Here is a 16,732-nt window from a genome sequence, read left to right on the forward strand (position 1 = left end):
GAATCTAATTTCTGATATTTTCCTGTGAGGAAAATAAAATAATTCAAAGTTCAGAGTTGTGTATCTACCAAGCAGGTTTGGGATGTCTTCGACATCAAATCCAACTGAAATGCAGAGATCATCAGATCTTTCCATATCTAAATGGGATCCTCTCACTCACTCGCTCAGTTAATGACCAGACCCCATTATGTAAATCTGAGTACAGCCACTAATAGTGAGAAGTTGCTCACACAAACACGAGCACTGTCTCATTGCATAGATGGTGCTAATTGGACACTCCTTTGGTATAATTGCAGTGACTGAGGCCGTGCCCTCAGCTAACCTCTCCTTTAAGTATTGTTTTGCAGCACGTAAACAGTACAGGGAGCAATTAAGACGCGGCTCGTAAGCACCACTTGGGGGACCAATCAGCAAAACCATGAGAGAAGAGCTGAACAGGGGAGGGACAGGGGTATGCTATGGTACCCAGGGAAACACACAACCACAGCCCAGGAGCCTGTCAAACAGGGAGATATTACACATTTCTATGCAACAATGTCTAGCTAGTTTAGAAACCTTACTTTAGTGTACAGTCCCCATAAGGGTTACGTTATAGTAAGAAGAAACCATTTTCTTTTGATCAAAAAAAGAAAGTTTATTTTTACAGGTGTGATAGTGTTTAGTTGAGGGACAGACTGTCTTGTGTACAGTATCTTGCCATACACATCTCTGTACAGTGGAGCAACTTTAGAGGATCCCCTTTCGCCATCTACTTTGCCCAATCCAGTACGTACTGTACTTGCTTGCACAGTCGAAAAGAGCATGAGTTTAGCGTATTAATATCTTGAACTACTGTATGAATCATTTTCAACTACTTGGCACTGACGAAACAAAATACCTCTGACGAGGCCAATGGTTTGAATACTTGTTTATAAGAGTCACTCACAGAGGCAAGCGATTAAAGGGTTTCTGTATGAAAAAAACAGATTTGCACCATGTAGAAGGGTCAGCGTATTAAGGATGTGCTTTACTGTCAAGAAAATTATCATAGATATAATATAAAAGCACAATTGTGTCTAAATAAATATGACCCATTTATTGGAAGAGTACAGTATGAAACTTAACAAAATAATCTCCAATCTGACATAATGGTAAACCAGTGAGGTAATCACCCTGACCTAATCTCTCGATGTTATTCCATTATCCCTGTGGAGATCATTCACAGTAGGTGCCTATTCCCAAGAGTGATCCAAGAGTGGAACAAAGAAAGTATCTCCCTCTCTGTGTGATCCAAGGGTGGAACAAAGAAAGTATCTCCCTCTCTCTACCACAGACTTTGCCCACCCTCTATGACTAAGTTATGCCCTGTCATGTAGTCGGAGGCGTCAGATGCCAAGTAGACCACTGCAGCTTGCAGGTCTGTCACTAGAGCCAGTCGTCCAGCAGGGATATCTGACAGCCAGCGCTGCACCAGAGGCCTCAGACTCTCTGAGTGGATGAGAGAGGTGTCAACAATCCCCCTGAAATGAGAGAGGGAGAGACAAGGATGGAGGGAGAAAAAAATTCAACAAGAGGAATCAGAGACATCAGACTTCAGAGCCAGGAGTGACAGCGGCATCGTGTTTCAGAGCCACCACTTTGGTGACAAAAATAAACCCAATTATCCTCAGAGAAAGGGCACGGCGCAGCATCTCTGATGGTATTTACAGTAGGACTCGTGCCGTTTAATGACTGGCACGACGCAGGAAGCGCCACCGGGTACGATGGGACCCTGGGTGTAATTTGCCTTCAGGAGCCTGTAGATAAGCACTTTCTCTGCGTCTTGCTCACAATCTCACTTTGATTCCTGCCTGATATGTGCTTGAGCTGGTTTGATTCTCAGGCAGAGTGCTTGAGTGGCATTTAAAGGAAACAGGTGTGTTGGTACTGTAGGCATTTCCTCGTCTGATTTCCTCCTCTGAGACATAGGTACTTTCAAGTCTAGACGATGCCTCTTCCAGTCTAATGTCAGCATTAGTGTATCATGACCAATAATGTTCTCCACCTAATTAAATATATAACTTGGATAAACATGTCAACATATCTGTGTTTAATGTGAGACGACTTCAGGCTTTTCACACAATCAATATGACAGTAGCTAAAAGCTTCACGGTCGACTCATCTTTAGCCCAGACCTAACATGTTTGGCCTACAGTATTCCAGGCTGTGCCTTGATACAAATTCCAACATTTGGATAAATTAGTGCCTCCAAGGAGCATGTGACACCATAGTTAACATATTCCACCTCAATTATATTTCTCTTCAGCACCCAGTTATCTGGAACCTTTCCTGGCAATCAGAGGTGCTGTTTTCCCTCAACCAATTTTGTAGATAATGCAGCTTATCACCGGTGCGGCTAAAGTTGCCAATGAAATCAGGCTGCAGTCAACCTCGCACTCGCTAATTGTGTCCCTTTTTTATGCATATTTACCGACTGTCACTTCAAAGAAATCAGCAGCCCATTGAGACAGCCAGTTAGCAGGGGGAAAGAATTGCTTCTTTGCAAATTAAAATGAGCAAACAAGCTGGCGATAAATAAAGCAAAGCGGCGAATGGCGCATGAACGGGCGCTTTGTTCTGGGGCTGTGACGGGGCCCGCACGCCGAGCCGAGTCACTGGACGGATTTGCTCAGGGATGGCTGTGGCTAAGGGATGCGCCACTGAACACACAGGCAGAACGCTTTCTCAGTTCTCGTCTTCCCGCCGCACGGCTTCAAAGACAAACATACACAAACAACAAGCTATTGTCGTGGAGCCACTTGTAGTGATGATGCTAATTTGATTCCCTAATTGAATATAACAATTAGAGCAAGTGTTTGGTTGATTCATCCCTCAAGACGTCATCCAATTAAGCTTGAGCACATTGTTTGAGGACTTAAATTGGTGCCTCATTCTCAAATGGAGCTATTCCAGTGGAGAAAATCACTCAATCACTGCTCAGCACTATAGTTCTGTAATGATGTGATATACTGCACTTGGCAGCTCAATAAAAAAAAAAATACATGGACTTTTTGTATGTGTACATTCTTAATCCAAGTGAGGATTGAAATCTCCTTTTTATATGTGCCTATAAGTGATGTGTAAACTGTTTTGGCATGGTGATACAGTACCTGACATTGATACTATACTGTAGGTCTATTCTGTTTATAACAAACATGGGAGACAAACACTTACAGCGAGATGCAGTTGACTCGGACCCCTCTGTCTATCCACTCTGTGCCAAGTGTCTGTGTCAGTTTGAGCACTCCTGCCTTTGAGGTGTTGTAGGCAAGCTGCTTCTGTGGATGGGGCACTGCAGAGGAGGGGGACAGGCAAAATAACAAAGATACCACTGTCAACCAATGTGAACATGTCACCTGTTTTATCTCTGACCATGTAAGTTGCACTCAATGTCTAAAAACCAAACCTTACCCCTTTAACAACCATGAAACACATTCAATACACACTTTCTCCGAGAGTACCCCTGTATGTAATTCATTTGGAGCGTTGCTTCATTTCAATCATAACTCAGCTCCCTGCTTTCATACTGGATGGTACATGAAAACACCTCCATTAGCTGCTGGGGACCCCGTGGATGAAGCCATGTCAAATTAATTGCTTGTAATGTCCGGTTTTGCACCGTGTTCAGCAACAAAGGCAACACCATTTGTTTGCCTTGACCATCACAGATGCTGCACACTGCATGGGATGCTGGGACAGCGGCTCATTTTCCTCTGGTTGATTAATCATCACAAGGAAGCCTCCAAGTTACATACAACTTTAGTAGTTAACCTCGTCGCCCCGTGATCTCACTGCCAAATTGCTTCGGTCGGGACTGAGATGATAAATATGACACAGCTGCAGAGAGGCAGGGGCCGGTCCTGGGGAGACAGACTGGACTGGAGCTTCTGTTTAGAAAGTAAAATAGCTGATGTGAGAAGAGGATGCTTCCATGGTGGAGTGAGGAGGCTGAGGAGGAGGTGCAGGCCCCTGGGTTGGGCCCCAGCCCAGGAGGAGAGGAAGAGCACGTGAGGAGGAGCAGAGCCCAGGGCTTACACCCAGATTGAAGGTGAAAGCCGATTTATCAGGACAGGAAACACAGCTAAAAAAAGCCTAACAGTGCTAATCCTCACTGAAGACCCGATGATACGGCTCCAAAATACCATTCAAAACAGGCCTTCATCCTTCAAATACACCTGCATTGATGTTTTCCGTCTTTAAGAGCAGTAATCCTTAGAGAGGTTGAAAGAGAGGCAGAAGGAGAGCACTCTCTAAAACCCTCTAACATTCACCCTGCTACTTATTGCCCATTCTAAGTGGGGGAAAACAAGCCCTTTCATCAGGCAGGCCTACACAGACTCAAGTCCTCAGGACAGAAAGATTGGTTCTTATTAAAGAAAGGATACCTTGTTCTTATGTACGTTAACATGCTGGTGGCAACTGCAGGTATATCTAGGGCTGTTGCGGTGACCGTATTACTGCCACGCCGGCGGTCAGTGTCACAAAGGCAGCCAAATTCCACGTGACCGTTTAGTCACGGTAACTAGGCTTCTCCAAGCTCTGATGCTGCTGATGGACATTAGTATCCTACCAGACTTGCTAACTGCCTGGTACTCAGCACTCTATTGTCCCTCTAATCAGCTTTCTATAGGCTAAGGCTACTATATGTATTTCTCAACATTCCTAATATTAAGCACATTGCTTATATTTACAACAGGAGTATAGCCTACCTGGTTGGCATGAAAATGAACCACGGGAAAAGTGTCCTCCATTCGCTATTTAAGTGCATACTGTAGATTATATTTTTTCCTGCTGCCCCTGTTTCGATACAGGTGTATGATAAGGGTCCATTCTAAATCAAAACAAATTTCACACATATACTAAATAACATATGTAAAGACCAGATTAAATCAAGAATAGTCTGATGGGTGACAATATTAGCCTATCACTTGTGAATTATATATTATCACTTGTGAAATCTGCTTTTTTGGTGTGACTTTTTTGAATCATAGTTGCACACATCATGTAGCCTAGCCCCTAGGCCTATATGTTTTAATAAGGTTTGTATCACAACTAAAGTGGCCAAATAATTTCTTAAAATTAAGCACATTAATCCACTTTCCAAGGGGTGTAGAACCTAACTAGCATACATAAGCTGCGCATTTCAAATTTGGGGAAGATAATTTGCACCATAAAAAAATGTACCTTTATAATAAAAGCATTACATGCATAATTGCATTTGCGATATTGGTGTTTTCCCGCTAATGGAACATTCACGCTTATAGCCTACTGCCATGTGCGCATCGCTGAGCTTATAATGTGAAGAAACAGCCTAATAGTTTATCTACATTTTAAGCTAAACATTCTGATCTGATGCGTCAGCCACATTGCATACAAAAGGTTTTTGATACTAGTGGTAGTATCAATTTGGGAACTATCGCAGCCTCACAACTGTCCCAGACTCTGTTTGGAATATGTATTTCTCGCACAGAATAGGTCGACTTCTGTACTATGGGTAATAATATATTGACATAGGCTAGTGCTTTTGCTGTTCATTAGGCCTACTCATCTTGTTGGCTGACGAAAAGTAAATGTGGACAGTTCTTCCAATATCTTCAATGTGCATGTCGGAATTGGATAAGGACGCGCGCAGTTGCGTCCCCGGTGTCTGTCTTCACTTGTAGCCTATGAGAAAGACCCGATCACGTGATGGAGAGCCATGTGTGTGAGAGCACTTAAGTCAAAACAAATCAAATCTAATTTTATTGGTCACATACACATGGTTAGCCGATGTTATTACGAGTGTAGCAAAATGTTTGTGCTTCTAGTTCCGACAGTGCAGCAATATCTAACATGTAATCTAACAATTCCACAACAACTACCTAATACACACAAATCTAAGTAAAGGAAAGGGCACAATGGCCACTGGCCACAAAATGTATGTATTTTTTTAGGGTGCATTACGGCCACACAAAGGGGATGCTGCCGTGAAATTCGAGACATTATCAAGTGCTTGTCAAATTGTGAATGAGTGACTGATGAAGTGTGTACAGCCTGCGCAAAAAACAAAGCAGAGCTCATGCCTTTCAAGCAACTTTTTTCTAATCATCACTAGAGTCGCATCATGCAGCCTTACAATGTATTAAAAATCAAAACATATAGCCCAACGTTTGTAGAACAACTAAAGTTACATTAATAACTCATATAGGAATAATTATTTCTTTGTTAACTGCTCAACACAGAATAGCCGTATGTGCACACTCCCTCAAATAATTTGGAGAAAATATCCTTTCTATTTTACTCAGCTTTGTTCAATTGTATTCTTTATACTATAAAATAATGCCATGGAATTCTAAGGAAATCTTGTCTGCTAAAGGAACTAGTGTTGCCCACAGCCATTTGGCATAGGCAGATCAGGACATTACATAACGACAACTATTTCTTCATATCATGCTTCTTTATACCTGTCTAAAATAAGTAATGGATTTATGGTGAAGGAGAAGGCTATATTGCATGGATTTAGACTTTTTTAAATGTAGATGTTTTAAATGTAGATGTTCCAAATGTCTGCATCAGTGGCTTGTAGGCTATGTGTGGAAGCCAGGAGATGCTAAATGTGTTTATGTTAATTCAATGGTCAATTACCGTGAGACCGAAAGTTATTTGCTTGACAATCACTGGCTGATGAAATTATGTGACCGCCACAGCCCTAGGTATATTCATTTGAATGACAGTGCCGCTGCCATGACTCCCTCTATTCTGCTCAGTCAGGTCAAACACTGTACATCCTCTTCCCAATACAGTCAAACAGCATGAAAAATATGGCCATATATATAATGGAATATATATTGTTAGCATGTATAAATACACTATATATACAAAAGTATGTGGAAACCCCTTCAAAATTAGTGAATTTGGCTATTTCAGCCACACCCGTTGCTGACAGGTGTATAAAATCGAGCACACAGCCATGCAATCTCCATAGGGAAATATAGAATGGCCTCAGTGACTTTCAACGTAGCACCGTCATAGGATGCCACCTTTCCAACAAGTCAGTTCGTCAAATTTCTGCCCTGCTAAAGCTTCCCCGGTCAACTGTAAGTGCTGTTATTGTGAAGTGGAAATGTCTAAGAGCAACAACGGCTTAGTCGCAAAGTGGTAGGCCACACCAGCTCACAGAACGGGACCGCCAAGTGCTGATCGCGTAGTGCGTAAAAATTGTCTGTCCTCAGTTGCAACACTCATTACTGAGTTCCAAACTGCCTCTGGAAGCAACGTCAGCACAAGAACTGTTCATCGGGAGCTTCATGACATTAGTTTCCATGGCCAAGCAGCCACACACAAGCCTAAAATCACCATGCGCAATACCAAGCTTTGGCTGGAGTGGTGTAAAGCTCGGCACCATTGGACTCTGTTTAAGCATGACAATGCCCTCGTGCACAAAGCGAGGTACATACAGAAATAGTTTGTCGAGATCAGTGTAGAAGAATTTGACTGGCCTGCACAGAGCCCTGACCTCAACCTCCATTGAATACCTTTGGGATGAATTGGAACGCCGACTGCGAGCCAGGTCTAATCGCCAAACATCAGTGCCCGACCTCACTAATGCTCTTGTGGCTGAATGGAAGCAAGTCCCCACAGAAATGTTCCAACATCTAGTGGAAAGCCTTCCCAGAAGAGTGGTGGCTGTTATAGCAGCAAAGCGGGGATCAACTCCATATTAATGCTCATGATTTTTGATTTTGGAATGAGATGTTCGACGAGCAGGTGTCCACATATTTTTGGTAATGTAGTGTACATTTAATGCTCCTCCTCCTGTGTGTCCGACCATCATTCTCTTGAGATGGAGAGGGGGGAAAAACACATTTTATTCAGCAGATGGACAAAAAGCTGTCATTGTGCATTTTAATTGGACATTCACGGCTGCTTTTTGGTACCCTACTTGGCTAGAACAAGTCCCATCTGATTATGCATTATGACAATATTATAACAGATGTCCAGACCAATAAAGTAAATTCCTTCAGGACTGCTGGTAATGTGAGTAATTGATCACTTTTTTTATGCCGGCCTCTATTTACCAGCATGGCCCTGTTTTACAGATTGCCCCTGTAGTTGGGACTGAGGCCCATATGGTACAGGAGTTTATTGGCGATTTGACTATACTGCTGATGAAGTGCTGCTGTTCCTCTGGAGGAACCTGTAGGAGGATTTCAACTGGGCTGTGAATAACTCAGATTTCACAATGCACTCAGTAAAATCTGAAAGCATCTTCCGCTGCTTAAACACGGCCCTTGGCACAGGCAGGGTTGTTGCACAGGAACACCCTTTACATGTTGGACCTCAGGTTGCCTTTCTTCCACATCCTCCCCACAGCTCAGGAGTCGGATGTTTATTATGATGCAAAACTGCCTTTATGAGCAGCAATCACAACGGTGCGTTTGCAGCGGGAGAATAATGGGGGGTGGATAAATCACTATAGCATTGGCCTGAATAAACAGTTATACGATGAAGATTAGCAGTAGTAGCAATTATACTGTTAGACATAGATTGCATTTGAGAAATGGGTCACCAAGTTCTCTTCCTCTAATGTCACTTTAAGCTCACTAAAAGACACTGACATGGCAATACCATAGAAGCCCAGTCAAGTCTGTTTGCAACGCTACAGAAACAAACAGTATACAATTATGTTCTGGTGCAAAACAGCACTGTGATGTGTATTACATGTACTTCTCAGTGTAGGAGACATCAATGCAGCAACAAAGCTCATCTCATTATTCTTCACTTGACTCACCATTCTTCACTTGGCTCACAATACATGGAGATGAAAGGAAGACAAATATACAGGATAGATAGAATCATCACTCACCTATTAGACTGGCCATGGATGCTGTGTCAATAATCTTCCCATATCCTTGCTTCAGCATCACATTACCTGCAGCCTGAGGCAAGAATTCAGGGGGAATGGACGCATATTAGGAACATTCTTCACACTTTTAGTATTGACACCCTATTGCTGCATTTCCATTGAAGATTTACCCCAGTGTTTTACCCAAAAGGCTCAGACCATCTTTGCAGGCCGGCACCCGTGTCTCACTGGACCATGGCTCTGACGGTACGGATCTAACTTAAAGGCATGGCCCTTGGTACTTTTCAGCTACAGTCTTGAATGATGCAGAGGTTGTTGATTCTGTTCGCCACAAATCTTTAGTGGCCGACCACAAGTCTTTAGTCTTTAGAGCGACAGGTAGACTAGCGGTTAGAGTGTTGGGCTACCTGTCGCTACCTACCCGAGCCGACAAGGTGAAACATCTGTCGATGTGCCCTTGAGCAAGTAAATTAACCCTCATTTACTCCAGCTGAACCTGTAAAACAACACATTTCACTGCACCTATCTGGTGTATGTGACAATAAAACATCATTTTTGTAAGTCTTTTTTTTTTTCCACAGTCCTGATAGAAACACAATATCACTAGAGCTGACATTAACATAAAACATTAGCGGCTCACTGGTGTGGGGGTAAGTCACAATGGAAAAGCACCATTAGTGTACACTTTTCATTATTATTCATACTTACTCAAAGACCCTAACTCAAACTCTCCTATATATTTAATGTGTAACTTACAGGCCAAACATTCCACCCAAGACAGTTAGACATGTAAGCTGAACTGAAATGCAAACTACATTTTTCTTTGACACAGTTATGACCCTCTGAGTGATGGAAAAGATCAAACAGGCCTACAGTAGTATACAGTAGAGGAGTTAAACACCTGACAGGACATGAAGTCTCCCTCAAGTTGGCATCAAAGGTTTGGTCCCACTCTTCCTGACTGGTGTCTTCACTGGCTGAGTTCATGTGTACCCCTGCATTGTTGCATGCTATTTGGATCTCTCCCCATTTGGAGACAATGCTGTCAATCATCCTCTCAACATTCACAGATTTGCCGATGTCAGCAGTAATTGCAATACAATTGATCCCTGTATTAAAAAATAGCGGCTGTTTAAAATGTGACAATAGGAAACATTTCTAGACTAAGGATTAACAAGGGTAACCGGGATCCCGGGACAGTCCCGGAAAACAATCTCCACATTTCAGCTCAAAAAATTATGACAAGACACAGGAAATTACAAAATTTGCCCCAAATATTGCACTAATGCAATTCCACAAAATGCACAACATGCACAGCAGTAGATTAGCAAAATAATTATAGCATATTATCCAAACAGGTTGTCACATGGAAGCCTTTAGCCTAGTGTATTTACTTCACACAAAGTCACCACTCCACATGCGACCTGAAAAAAGTTAATACACCCTACAGGAAACCCCTACAGTATAGCTCATAAAATAACATGTCTCTTTGAGCTGTCATTGCGACTCTTCCAACAGTCCCAAATTTGACAGGCCTATGCACAATTCACTACATAGGCATCTCTGTCACAGACAGACTGTTAAGAATTCAGAGGCATGAGGGAAAATTCTATCATCTTCTCCTGTCCTAGAGCCTAGGCTATTTTTCTATCCAGTTCCAATCCCACATGAATCTCGCATGAAAATTCCTAACTTTATTCTGTAATCCATAGGTAGCATTATCAAAACACGTCTCTCGCCTATGCATGTCAAAATCTCTGCGCTGTCTCGTACTTGCTGCCCATTTGAGCGCTTCGGTAGAGAATGTGTGATCAACAAACGGTATGAAAGTAGACACAGATATTATTAAAACAGTGTTGGTCCCCGTTAGATACCTTGATATTTAAACTATTTCCCCTTTTCATCTCCCCGTTATTCATGAGCTAATCTGCATAATCATCAACTTGAACTTGCCAAATATAGGAGATATTCTGTCATTAGTTTAAGGAGGTTATCTAGCAAGCTTATTAGCAACTTTGGTCATTTCACTTTAGTTTGACTACCGTTACAAAGTTTGTATGATTCGACAAAGCTATATTCGGGGTGCAATCTGTGTGTCCTGAGTGCGCTCTGTGTGGAGATAGTCTACTGCTGAAATGTGCTGAATTAATTGAGGAACATGATAAATAAGAATTTATGAAAGGCCTGTTTCGCAATCCACAACAATGTCACTGGCGATGAAAGATAGCTACTTTATCACTACGAAATATACATTTTATTTGCTCTGAAATCATTACATAGTGGCCCAGCCAAGCCAACAAGATGGCACAGCGCCTCTCTTACTTTGGGAGAACCCTGGCATATTAACCATATTCTTGGTTTTAAACACTTTAAATGGACACTTCTTGTTTCTCCCTGGGACTCTCTGGATGAATATGAATTATTCCCCGTATTGAAACTGTCACGACTTCCGCCGAAGTCGGTCCCTCTCCTTGTTCGGGCGGTGTTCGGCGGTCGACGTCACCGACCTTCTAGCCATCGCTGATCCATTTTTCATTATCCATTTGTTTTGTCTTGTCTTCCATCACACCTGGTTCCAATCTCATCAATTACATGTTGTGTATTTAACCCTCTGTTTCCCCTCATGTCCTCCTTGTCTGTGATCGTTTGTTGTATGTATTGGCGCAAGTTATGTTCTGGTGTGCGACGGGTTTTGCACCCTCTTATTTTATTTTGTATATTTTGGTTTTTGGAGTTTTTTTGTATATTCATTAAACTCCTCGGTTTATACAAAGTTCACTCTCCTGCGCCTGACTTCCCTGCCACCAGAATGCAACCATAACAGAAACTTGGTAGATTTTTGGGAAAATATTAATCCCTATTCTATACTGATAATATTGAAATAATTTATATAATTCGTCTCCATATGTAAAACATGGTGCACATTAAAGTTTTTTTTTTACATATAATATAGTCAGTTGGCCCTGGAATTTTACAATATACAGTATTTCCTCTACTTGTCCGTGACAGTAGAGCACCATCTGCTGGCAAATACATGGAAGTGTAATATGAAATGCCAACTGTAACATACAATCATAGTGTTGTGTTCTATTGACAAGCCCTTATCTTTTAGTGTGAGCTCCTCAGCCACGCCCTCAGCCTTCCCTTGGTCCAGGTCCACGACAGCCACCTTGGCTCCTGCCTCTCCTAGAGCATGTGCGAACGCCCTGCCTATACCCTGGCCTGCCCCTGTCACATAGGCCACCCTGCCGTCCAGACACATCAGTCCAGGATCGACCTCCCGTTCACACCCCGGAATATCGCATTGTATGTTACCTTGCTCTGAGACACAAGTTGTGAGTAGTAAACGATCAGGGAAAAAGTCTGTATGAGCTGTTAAGTACTGTAAAGGCACCATTTGACTTATGGTAGTAGTAACCACCGTTGCCAATGAACAATGATAGTACCAATGCTAAAAGTACTAAATGTGGTTCTGAGGATGTGTCTTACATTACCTGTGTACCTGCACATGCTGGTGCCATGGGTACTCTGCGGATGATGCTGATCCCATCTCTGAGAGGAAGAATGACCTTGAAAACAAAACGCTTCTTCATTAACACAAGAGAAAATACCCTGTAATAATCAGGCACTACAAGCCATGTCTCTCCATTGACCTGCTCCACACGAGGATCACTTGTGACAAACTGGTTAAAATCTCGAAGCGCAAGTCCGTTTTCATCAGAGGTGTCCTTTAGGTAGACCTTAGGCTTGAACAGAGAGTTATCCACACATATCACACCACTCAGCCGTAGGAGGTTGTGGTCCAGGATGAACTTGTAGTAGTTCATGTAGTTGTTCTTGTCTGCGTCGAGGAAGACCATGTCAAACTGCTCGGCTGCTGCAGCCAATTCCTTTAAAAGAGACAATATTATCACAGCACTGAACCATTCACTGTCATTGAGCTAAATGTATGGATACAGTGTATTTTCATTTACCCCTACCAGTCACTCAAATAACAGGGGTAATGGTTATGTTATATAGCATAGCCTACTTACTACACGCATCATACCTATTACACTTTTAATATAAATAGTTATGTTTCCATAAGTGACGTGGTTTGCATTGTATATCCACATAACTTCATAACCTGGTTATTAAACGTGCAGATCAACATGTGAAATCACTGCAGGCTAATGCAACATGCTTTAACTAGTCACCTTCAAGGTATCCATGGCAGAACCAATCTTTACTGTTATCTTCCTGCCATGTGGAGACTTGTCAAATATGGGCTGAGCAAATTCTTTAAGATATGGCTCGAGCTCACAGGCAACCAGTGAACCATCCTCGGGCAGTCCTTCAGCCATTGACAGAGCCCCATAGCCTGTGAACATGCCTATCTCAAGGATCGTCTTGGCTTTACTCATGTGGACCAGCATTTTCAGAGTCTGGCCTGCCAATTAAACATAATGAAAGACAAATATTTAGCACATTTAAATATGTATCTCTCTAACCATGCATCCACTCAACTCTACCCAATGCAGGTAATAAAGACAGCTCAACTTCCGCATGCCCTGTGATGTGACACACTCTTTTGGAAGCCGGAACTGAGTTTTGCCCTCCTCGACAACTTTCTCCCAGTTGTGTTCCATCGTTTTCCTACAGATCAGTAAGAGGTTCAGTATGAGAAACCATGCATGTGTACTGTGTTTGTGGGACAGACACGGGAAATACTCACTGATACAGTTCAGCAAGAGGTGCACTTTCCTGGCTGCTCATTTTCTCCAGGTAGCCGTCTAGACCACACGCTTATGTCCAGGGCCTTCTGTAGGTTGACCCTCAGCTCCTCTGGAATGTTGGCATTGCCGTCTGCTATCTCAATGGCTTTGGTTAAGAAATCCACCATGAATTCCATCGGGGTGTCAGAGACTGCAGAGAATACAAGACAAACAAACTGTACACAAGCCTATACGGCATAGGCCTAATGAGTACTGTAGACCATTATACAAATACAAAATTAGAGACAGGGAGGCTAAAAAAAATAAGGTGATGATTAAGGTGAAGGAGTAATTCTAATGATAAAGACGTGTTATAATCTGACAAGTCAGACTACTCTGTGTCATAACAGAACTACACCACTAGGTGGACACAGAGCTCTACCAAAGACTGATGAAACCTGGAAGGAGGACAGATGAATTACTGCAACAGGTTGGATTATAACTTTTGCGTATTTGTAGCCTATTTAATTGAATTCAAATCAATATTATAATGTTTCATTTTTAAAAGCAAATATAACTCAGTGAGTACCGTCCGACACCCACATCCATGGACGTTGAAAAGATATTGAAATTTGGTCTGTCCGCCCTGGTCTCTATTTCAATGTCCACAGATGTCGTTTTTTTCCCCTTCTATGATTGGTTCAGATTTGGTCCGGTCCAGACCGGCCTTGATTTCAACATCCACAGACATCTGGTCCGGACTTGACTTGATCTGAACATAGACGTTTATGATTGGTTCAGATTTGGTTCAGTCCGGACCAAATCTGTGCCAATCATAGATTTCTATGTGTCACAAGTTTGGAAAGTACAGTAATGTAGAGTATAGTTCAGTACAACACAGTAGACCATAGTACAGTACAACACAGTATAGCAAGTACAGTATAATGTACTATATTGTAAAGTACCCTACTGTACTTTACTGAATGGAATAATGGTGCCGGAGGGGATGGCTGCCGTTTTGCGGGCTCCTAACCAATTCTGCTTATTTGTGTTTTTTTTCACATTCTTTGTCAATTATTTTCAACATAATGTTTCTGCTACTGTCTCTTATGGCTGAAAAGAGCTTATGGATATCAGAACAGCGATTACTCACCTCGAACTGGACAAAGATTTTTTGTTTAATGAGTCTGACGAAGGATATACTGTTGCTTCCGGACCAGGCCCAAAACCGCGAGTGGGTTAACCCGCCTCTACCATCCGTTCTATTGGCCAACGTGCAATCACTGGAGAATAAACTGGATGAGCTCCTTCAAGACTATCCTACCAACGGGACATTAAAAACTGCAATATCTTCTGTTTCACAGAGTCGTGGCTGAAAGACGACATGGATAATATACAGTTGGCTGGGTTTTCCGTGCTTCGGAAAGACAGAACAGCAAACACCACAAACTGATGCTGGCACTAAGACCACACTCAAACAGAAGCGGCGCTCCTAGTAGCCGGGGACTTTAATGCAGGCAAACTTAAATCCGTTTTACCTCATTTCTGCCAGCATGTCACATGTGCAACCAGAGAAAAAATAACTTTAGACCACCTTTACTCCACACACACAGATGCATAGAAAGCTCTCCCTCGCCCTCTATTTGGCAAATCTGACCAGTGACTCGCTAAATACGGAAATGGTCATATGACGCGGCTGTTACGCTACAGGACTGTTTTGCTAAAAATAACGACAGCAAACAGTTCCGTCAGGCAACAATCACAAAACGGAAAACAACTACCCACGAAAACTAAAGGAAAAAGGCTGCCTAAGTATGGCTTCCAATCAGAGACAACGATAGACACCTGCCTCTGATTGGAAACCATACCCGGCCAAAACATAGAAAACGAAACATAGAATGCCCACCCACCTATCACACCCTGGCCTAGCTAAACAGAGAAAACACAGCTCTCCTAGGTCAGAGTGTGACAGTACCCCCCCCACCCAAATGTGCGGACTCCCGGCCGCAAACCTGAACCTATTGGGCAGGGTCCGGGTGGGCATCTATAATTGGCGGCGGCTCTGGTTCGGGGCGTAGCCCCCACACCGCCCGCTGATCCTCCCGCTTCTGTGTCGCCGGAGGAACTGCCGACCGCCGCTGAAGACTGGGGCCTGCAGGCCGCCGCTGAAGACTCGGGGCTGCAGGCCGTCGCTGAAGACTCGGGGCTGCAGGCCGTCGCTGAAGACTCGGGGCTGCAGACCGTCGCTGAAGACTCGGGGCTGCAGACCGTCGCTGAAGACTCGGGGCTGCAGACCGTCGCTGAAGACTCGGGGCTGCAGACCGTCGCTGAAGACTCGGGGCTGCAGAGTGTCGCTGAAGACTCTGGGCTGCAAAGCGTCGCTGAAGACTCTGGCTCCGGGCTGAGGAGCGTCGCTGGAGGCTCCGGGCTGAGGAGCGTTGCTGGAGGCTCCGGGCTGAGGAGCGTCGCTGGAGGCTCCGGGCTGGGGAGCGTCTCTGTAGGTTCCGAACTGGGGACCTTCGCTGCAGGCTCCGTGCCATGGATCATCACTACTGGTTCCGCGCCATGGATCATCACTGGAGGCTTTGTGCCATGAATCATCACTGGAGGCTCCGGGCCATGGATCATCACTGGAGGCTTCGTGCCATGGATCATCCCTACAGGCTCCGGGCCATGGATCATCACTGGAGGCTTCGTGCCATGGATCATCCCTACAGGCACCGGGCCATGGATCATCACTGGAGGCTTCGTGCCATGGATCATCCCTACAGGCTCCGGGCCATGGATCATCACTGGAGGCTTCGTGCCATGGATTATCACTGGAGGCTTCGGTCCATTGATCATCACTGTAGGCTCCTACGGGGAGCTGGAACCGGTCTCACCAGACTGGGGAGACGCACTGAGGACCGCGTGCTCAAAGCAGGCACCGGCTGTACTGGGCTATGGAGGCGTACTGGAGGAAGAGTGCGAGGAGCAGGCACAGGATCTACCAGTCTATGGAGGCGCACTGGAGAGAGAGTGCGAGAAGCAGGCACAGGATGTACTGTGCTATGGAGGCGCACTGGAGAGAGAGTGCGAGAGGCAGGCACATGCTCACCAAACACTTGTCCAATACTTGTTCCCCTGGGAGGCGCTCCTCTTCTGCCCCTAACTCCTCCAAAACCCAAGATATACT

General features: G+C 43.9%; 1 pseudogene; it reads right to left on the reverse strand.

The window, feature by feature from the left end:
* Positions 1-1,302: 1,302 nt before the first annotated feature.
* LOC106582779 (uncharacterized) lies at positions 1,303-14,162 on the reverse strand (annotated as a pseudogene).
* Between the last annotated feature and the right edge of the window lie 2,570 nt (positions 14,163-16,732).

This window comes from Salmo salar, chromosome ssa22, assembly GCF_905237065.1.
Source record: "Salmo salar chromosome ssa22, Ssal_v3.1, whole genome shotgun sequence".
Lineage (NCBI taxonomy): Eukaryota > Metazoa > Chordata > Actinopteri > Salmoniformes > Salmonidae > Salmo > Salmo salar.